Raw genomic sequence first — 8,915 nt, forward strand, 5'->3', positions numbered from 1 at the left:
TGCATCCTGGTAGTGTTGCAGAGCTCGAAGAGCCACAGTGCTTTCTTAGCCCTCGAAGTTACTCATGAGGTCACCAGCAAGACTTTGAAAAGACTTTCAATTCTCCTGAGTCTGTCTGGAAGGGCGGTGAAGCACATGGGGAAAGGGATTTTCTTGGATCTCGGACACGAAGCCAAAAGGGCAAGAGCTGTTGAGAGAATTTCTTAGAGGGGATCCCCACTGCAGAGATGTTGACTCTGGCTCGCTGCTAAGTTTAGAAACCGTGTAAAACACGTCCCCTGCACTTTACACAGAGCAGATGGTACAACAGGCTTTACTGGTTGCAGTGTGTCAAATAACAGATTGTCTAGAAAAGTTTGCTTGCTTTTGGCAGACAATTTAATTCAGCTGTGTTACTGAAGTTCACCGTGCATCTCGGCAAAAGTAGGCAGCTAACACATTTTGTGTCATCTGCTGTATCAAAAGTTTCTTAAATAACAATAAAAAAATGTTAGAAGTTGTGTCCCTACTTGTTCTCTTGAGTGGAGGTGGGAAGAGACATCTCGAGCGTGTGAGTAGGAAAAGCAATCCACGAGCTTGATTCATATTCCAAAGCCATTCCAAATCTCCTTCCAGTTGGGAAAAAAATGTATGTTCATTTTCTTTTTAATATACCTTTTGAAATCATTCTGCCCTTTGTTTTGGAATGGGAGAAACATAAAAATCTCAGATTTTATTGCAAAAAAAAAAATAGAGATTCTACAGACTTTTACCATCTAATAGGTTTGGTACCAGGACAGTGTTTACAGGTGGTATCTGAGGAGGTTGAAGACCTGCAGACTGTGGTTGTATGTGATTCCAAAGGGTGGCAATGTCTTTTAAATGGACTTTTTCTCCATCAAATACCATATCTGGAGCTGCGAATTGCTGTGCATGGGTCACATTTCATTCCCTCATTGCACATCTTGCATGTGAACTCCCTCTGCCAAGGTGTGTTTCCTGTGAGCCCATCTGTGCCAGGCCCGGAGGGTGGGAGTCAGGAATGTCACCGAGTTCTTCCGTGTGAGCCCTAAAAGCTCCTGTTTTTTGATTCTGCAGACCACTAACCCAGTCTCTGCCCTGCCAAAGGGGAGGCCAGCACTGTGCCAGGCACTGGGACTTGTCTGGATGTGCTGGTTTAAAGGTAAACCCGCAGGGGAAATGAACCCAACTCAGAGATTATAAGTCAGAATAACAATTTAATAAAATAATACAATAATACGATTATACAGACAAACAACTGGTTTTAACCCACAAAACCCAAATGTATAACCCAGCACCCTGGGGCATGAACAGAGTGGTGTTCCTTGGGCCCCCTGAGTCCAAAGTAAAAGGAGAGGGGAAAAAACCTGTTGGTGAGAGTGCTGATGCAGTCCGGTCAAGAGTGGTGATTGGAGTCTGGTTGAGAGTGGTGGTCTCAGTCTCTGGATCCCACGAGTGGTTAAAAAAGTCCCAAGACCCCAAGATTATATATCCTCCAGTTCAGGCAGGAATGCCCAGTACTTCCCTCAGGGCAGGGAGTTCCACACTGGGTATGAGGACAGGAGCATCCTGCTGTCTCACAGGCCTCTTAACACCCAGTTTACAGCCTGAGGAGTCAGGGCTGCTCTAGGGTGTAAATGGTTCATTGACAACAGTTTCTGGGCAATGGCATGGAAGGCTATGGAATACACAGTTTTGGGTTACACCCATCCAGTGATGAGCTGGTCCCAGCTGTTCTAACTAGGACAGTGGAGGCGCAAGGTGAGGCTCTTGTTGACAAGGACAAGGGTTGAGTGGAGGAGGTGGAGTCCTCACCGTACACAATTCCTCCAGGCCCGAGTTTCCCAAGGCCCAGACGCCAGCAGGCTCCCTCCCCACAAAGCCAGCCCGCTGACAGACCGTGCTGTTGCCAGCTGGCATGCTTTGATTATGACTTTATTATTAATTAGGATTTGTCAGTCCTCTCTTGCTCAGCCTGTCTACCGTTCCCTGTTCTCACCAGTGGAGCTGCCAGTGCCCCCGGTGGGGTGAGGGGACTGGCATTTTCTGTGCCTCTTTTGCCATCTCTTGGGGAGAGCAAAACCTGCCCGGACTCTACAGCTCTGTGGGCGAGGGGAGGTGATGTGACCTGTGTGAGGAATCCACCTGTGAGGAGCAGCAAAGACCCCCTGGCAGCTGGGAGTTGTGGCAGGGCAAGGAGGGAATGGACTGGAGAGCTGCAAGGGGAATATTTTACCTGGAGAAAGAAAAGAAAGGGGGCACAGGGAGCCTGGAGGAGGAAGAAACTTGGCTGGTACTGGAGGGGGGAGCTGGAAGGTGCACAGGGAACATTTGTATTTTCTCAGCAGTGTCACAGATCTTCTCTCCTTTGAAGAGGATGGTGAGGGTAGGAGGACACAGTAATACAGGTGATAAACCTGCCCCAAACCTGACCCTGGGTGCTTGGGAACCTTCAAGTTGTGTCCCTCAGAGCAAAGAGCTTAGTGACCAGCGGGCTGAGCATGATCTGCTGCCTCTTCTGAGATCCCAGCTTGGACTTCTGCTGCTGCCTGAGACAGGTGGCCTCAGACCTGAGTCTTTTCTGGGGCCTGACTGTATATAAGCTGTCACCTACCTTATATGTTCAGGACAATATCGCTTGGGGCAATGCTGGTGGGCAGACTGTACTTCCAAGGGCAATTTTAGTGGCTTGGTTAATCGAGCATATCAAAATCCATCAGCAATCTCACTGAGCGTGCTGGAAAATTCTCTGTTCTCTGACTGCTCACTGCCTTGCTCCTCCTGAGGTTATTCCTACAGAAAATGGGAATGGAATGCTGCCAGCATGTCATGGTGGTGATGCACAGGCAGCTTTAGTCACAGAGTAAATGACCACACAGTACTGAGGGCAGAGGAGAAGAAGGTCTCTCAGAGGTGACCGTGTGTGAGGAGAGGTGGAGCGTGTGCCTTCCCTCCTGCCTCCTCTACCCAGAGGAGGCATTGGCACTGTCCAGAATTGGTACTTTCTGTGTCCTGTGGGTGTTTCTTTTTTTTTTTTTTTTTCCCCAGACACCCACCACTGACTTAACTGTGAATTCAGTGGGAGTCAAACCAAATTAGAGCATTTCAGAAAATCCTTTTCAAAATATGTAGTCTGCCATCCGTGGGGATGTTCATGGATGCCTTCCAGAGCAGCTCCAGACCAAGCAGGATTGTTGCTCAGTGCCTGGGAGAGCGACAGACTCCACCCGTGGGACACAAATGGAAGGAAGGGTGGGATGGGCGTGGGCACTGGGTGCTGACCTGCTACGGGGTGTGTTGGGGGTGATCCCACCTCCTCCTCACAACCTTTCTCTGGAACAAAATTATAAACTTGGTGGCTCTAGAAAATCCTTTTTTTTTGATTTTTTTTTTTTTTGTTTTTTTTGCTGGCTTGGAGCCAGTCCAATCAAGAAACAGTCCTTTGCAATCCCAGTAGCAGCATGAAATGTTCACTTCAATTTTGCTCATAAGCTGTTTCTGATGAGCTGCAGACAATTGCGGTGACTGTTCAGCACCAGCCTCCTCTCATATTTAACCATATTTCCATGTAGCAAAGAGTCTTGGAGCATGGACGAGGATATTTCCTTATTACATTCCGATATCTCGGATTTCCTCTCATTCCAAGCACGGAAGCAAATCCACATTAGTGGTTTAAGAATTAATTGCCTATCAGGGAACTCAAGCAAGTGGTTTATGGAAATCCTGCTCACATTATCTTTGGAGAAATGGCTGTGGACAACCCAAGCAAGGGGTCTGGTTTTTAACTGATTGCTAATCAAACATGGCAAAATCCATCAGCAAGTAGCCTGAATTAGTGTACTGGAAAATTAACTAATAGCTGGATGTGTGCTCCCCCCTGAAATTATTCTTTCTGTGATTTGACAGCTCTGGTAATCCAATTGCTGCGAGTTTAATTTCCTATTTGTATTTCTGTGAGGATGTGTTTTAATGCTTGCTTTGGCTTGCTGCCTTCTAATGAAGATTTTTATTAAAAAAAAAAAAAAAAGAATGATTTCACAGCAAGGAAAGCCAGTGTTTCTGGGGGAGGTGTTCCTCATGCCCTGAAGGGGAGCAGTGCCATGTGCTGCAAGCAGATATGGCCAGGGGTGTGCCTGTGCTCTCACCTTTCTGCAGGCTAAATTCTGTATAGAATTCCATTTCAAAGTGCCTAAATGAACATAATGAGTAAATCGTGAATGATCCAGTAAATGAGACATTTCAGAAATCATTTTCTGATATGAGAAGTGAGAATGGGAACAAACATGTGCTAAATTAAAGAACTCTTCCTGAAGGGTGAGGGAGAGATACCAAGTTTACCATAAAGATCATAGTTAGTTGCAAATCCACGTTTCTCCATGATTACAAATCAAGGCAGAGACACCTTTTTTATCAGCAAAGGAAGAAAAAAAAGCACTAATGTAAAACAGTACCTCTGACAGAGTTGCTCTGCAGTGACTCTGTGTCAGACACTTGGAAGAGATTTCCTTGGGAAGAGCCATCGTGATGATGGTACCTTTGTATTCCCTTGGTGGGGGGGAACGGGGGAAAAGCCTTTGAAGTGGTGACTGAATTGTATTTTTTTTAATTCTTCAACGATTGCCTCAAGTAGGTGAAAGAAAATCTCAGATAATGAGTCTAGAAAATAATAGCATTAAGGGTGTGCTCTCAGTAATTCCTAATAGAAATATCCAGGCTCATCTGCTTTCAAAGGATATTCCACTGCCTTGTTGGTTTTTTAAAAAGAAAAAAGAAAAAACAGAGGACAAAAGCTGCCAACCTTTCCTTCCCACTCAGACTCTAATGCCATTATCAAGTTGTGTTCAATTTTTCCTCTTTCTCCTGGACTTTGGTTCCCCCCCCCCCTTTAAGCTTTGAATCCAATCCTACACCATGTCAGTAAATGCACTAAGATGCAGAATCTGGCTACAGATCTTTACATTTTCCCTGGCTTTGCCTTGTCCTTCCCTCTCTGGTGCCGTGGGGAGGCTGGGATGGGGGGAAGAAAGTGAAGTGGGGATGTGAAAAGTGGGATCTCTGACACTGCTGCCGCCGTTGTGAACTTTTCCCAGAGCTTTTGTGGGGCTGAAGAGATTCTGTCAGTATTTTAGAGGGAGAATCATCCCTCCTTCAGAGGTGTTTCAACCCCAGGTGCCACTAGAACAAGGATTTCTGTTCCTCCGCTTTCATCCTGGCTCTCTCTTAACATTCCTTTGCTTGGGGAAAGTGAGCTTGATAAATGAAACAGCTTCATAAATAATCTGAAGGTAATCAAAAAATCATACAAGGGAATGGTTAAGGAAGACAATGGCAGCTGAGGGTTGAAAGACTGAAACAAAACACTGTGTTTTAGCACTCAGCATGGGAGTGAAGTAACAGAGGAATATTCCCTGAATCAAGAAGAGCACAGTGTTTTTTGCAGAGCACCAGCCCAGCTTGATGCATTCTCTGGTAGCTCTGGGTGCCAGGTTTAGCCTCAGTGTGATAATACAAATGCTCCAGTATTGGAAACTGAGGTAGGTGCTGGAATGTGATGAGAAGGCATGAAAGGACCACCTGAGTGGTCTGGTCTGGTGGAGACTGGCACTGGAAAATGAGGCTTCACACAGGGAAAGGAGGCAGAGGCTTATTCTGGGTGATTCTTGTTGTTTCTACTGGACTTTCAGGCTTTTGCAACTTGGCAGTATAAAAACCTGGTACTCCAGAAGGGAGGGGTGTTAGGAGAGGGATAAGCTGGGAGGATGTGCCTTGGTTGTGACTGTTCCTCACTGGAAAACCTTGAAAGCTGCTGGTGAGAAGCAGCTGTGTGGTGGAGATGCCACCTTCCTTCACGCTTCCCATGTGTGTAGGGCAGGCCCTGTGGTAACACAGGGAGTGCAAAGAGCCAGGTCATACTCACAGTCCTGTTTTATCCCCCACAGTCCCCAGAGTGACTGTTTGATGTTGAAGCCCAGGCAGTGCTGGGGTACCACTTGTCCTGAGCCTCCCCTCCCAGCCTGGAAGGTGAACTCCTTTCTGAATGGATTAATGCTCCCAAAAGGCTCTAATGTGGGCAAGAGACTATATTAGTGTTCCTCCTGATTTCCTTATTACCCAGGACTGAGGCACGAGGGCTGATTGCAGGGCACAGTGAAGCAGGGCCCCCTCAGTTGCACTAGTGCCACTCTCCAGGACCATGGACAGACCAACAGCTGATCTACCTGCGTGGCATGGAAGGGAAACACAGGCAAAATCCTGGACTCAACACCTTGCTGGACAGAGGGGAAAATCCCAGAGAACAGTTACCTCCAGCAGAGGTCTTTTGGGACACGTTGCTGTCAGAGGACTGCTGCGGTTTCAAGGAGCTTCCCCCCCAGCCCAAATCCTGCATGTGGAATGAGAGCTGCCTCTAGTCATTACTCAGTAATATTCTCCTTTTTCTAGGGCCCACAGCAGCTCTGGAGAGGTGGTTCCTCCTGGCATGGTATGAGGCTGATTTTCCAGCTGTGCTGTGGCAGTGACCAAGCCTCACATCACCGCTCCCCTTGGCTTTCCTGAGGCTTCCCTGGCTCCTTGCTCTGTGCTTTTTCACTCTTCCATTACAAGTGTGTTAATTTACTCCCACTCAGTATCCAAATGGCAAGGATGTGGAGTGGTTAACCCCTGCCAAGCTCCCAAACACAAGCACTTTACATAACAAATCCCTTTTTTTCTTTTCTTTCCTGAGGCTCCCAAGTGGTTCAGAAATGCCAGTTGACCAATCTGCACAGATTTTCTTGCTTTGGGCTGAGGTTGCTTTAGTTTTCTTCACAGCAGGTTGTAAATGTGATGTCCATGTTATTTATTAGCAACCTTTTTTGAAGACAGAGGGTTATTGTACCTCCTTCTCTCTCTACCTTTTATTCAAGTTACACTGAATTTGTACTCTACCCAACTGATATCCCCTACTTTCTACTCACTGATCTCATTCCAGGGCTTTTCCCCTCTGAATATGGCCTGGATTTCACCACACAATTATAATATATATCTGTGTACACATGTACATGCATATACATATATATATTATATATATATATAAAATACACTACTATGAGAGAATTGTTCCCTGACACAGCCATTCTATGGGACACATTGCACCATTGCACTGTTTTAGTTTTATATTTTATCAGAATTTTCTCTTGCTTGATTCCATTCCACCTCCTCCAGGAGGTCCTCCTCCATTTTGCAGTCCTCCAGTGTTTATCTTTAATACTTTACATGATTTCTGGTTTTCCTTGAGTTCAACACATTTAGCCAGCCTAATTTTTCTCAATAAACCTGCCCTTTTCTCCAAACCTTTGTTTCTGATTTCATTGGTACTTCACAGGAGACACAGATGTGCTACTAAAGGCAGTAAAGAAGTCCAGATCCTTAATGTGTTACTGTCTCCTCCCTATCAGTGGAGAAGGAATGACTGGGAGTCTTATAAAGAAAGGGAAAAAAAATATTTTAGGGACACGTTTCTTTTTAATGAAATTCTGTGACTGACTATTTAGCTAAGAAATTACAGCTAATTTAGTTGGAAATGGGACTTTGAAGTGAATTGCTGTAAGTGAATTTGAAGTGAGCTGCTATAAGATTAAGCTTTACAGTAGCTTAATCCTCTACTCATTTCTATTCTACTTTGTGTGTGTGTGTGTTTGTCATTTTTTGGATTTGTTTTGGGTTTTGTTTTGTTTTTTTATTGCTAGCTTTGGGTTTTTGTTATTGTTTTGTTTTGTGGTTTTTATGTTTGGGTTTTGTTCATTTTGATTTGGGGGGGTGCTTTGTGGTTTTGTTGGGGGTTTTTTTGTTTGGTTTGGTTTTTGTTTGGGGGTTTTTGATATGGTATGGTTTGGGTTTTTTTTCTTTTTTTAGTGCAAAAGAAAAATAAATCTCTTCTGTTAGAGAGAAATCACCCTGGCAGTGATGCTGTAATGTGCCTGGAATCACAATCCCTTATTATAGCTGAGCTAATCATGGTACCTGATCAGATTTCTCACGCAAATAGATATTTTCTTCAATATCTGTTTAAAACAGACTTCTGTGCCTATTGACTACAGCGTTAGCAGAGGCAAAAGTAAAAAAGGATCCAAAGCTGGTTTGTCCTGTCTGATCTTGTTTTCTCTGGTGCTCAGCCTCTGCAAAGAAAAAAAGCTATAATAAAAGGCTTTTCTCAAAGCCTGGTCACTCTCAAGAGCTCAGGCACTTAGTTCTGTCCAGCTCCTTTCCTAATTTTCAGTAAAATAGTGAAAAGCCCCCGAGTACCTCAGTTTCCTTATCTTGTAAAACTGATGAATGTCAGGCCTTCAGAAAGTTCTTAGGCGTTAGAGTTGCTACTTCTGAATTTTTTTTGATATTTTCCAGGTAACACCAGAAACTCTTTACATTCAATTCACTTCTTTTGCTGGTTTGGAGGCTTCTGATTTCTGTATAACTTGAATAAGAGTTGAGGGCACTGCTGACATGCAACAAATGACTGCTTCCTTCCACTGCAGGGCCGCCAGTACCACTCTCTCTCCATCTCCAAAAGGACTTTTTGGAGTGTATTTAAGCAGGAACATGTGCTAAAGCACAGCTTTTCATGCCTCAAACACTTCACTCCCATGCCGTGGGAAGCCTTCCAGCTCGTTGGCGTACGCTCAGTTGTAATCCAGGGAAATCACTTCGCCAGCCAAAGGCATATTTCCACGATGATGTCTTATGTCTTAACGAGGACAATCCTTTGGAGTGCTCTCTGAATCTGCTGTCTGATGGAATTTAGGACTTAGAAACGTGCTGCAGAAATAACATTCTTGGTTTGGCTCTCTTTTCTGACTCAGTTCTGGGTAGAAGTGGCCTGGAAGGAGGAATGAAATTTTTGCAGGCTGGCAAATGTCATTACTGTCTCAGAAGTTCTA

This window comes from Chiroxiphia lanceolata, chromosome 5 (assembly GCF_009829145.1).
Source record: "Chiroxiphia lanceolata isolate bChiLan1 chromosome 5, bChiLan1.pri, whole genome shotgun sequence".
Classification (NCBI taxonomy): domain Eukaryota; kingdom Metazoa; phylum Chordata; class Aves; order Passeriformes; family Pipridae; genus Chiroxiphia; species Chiroxiphia lanceolata.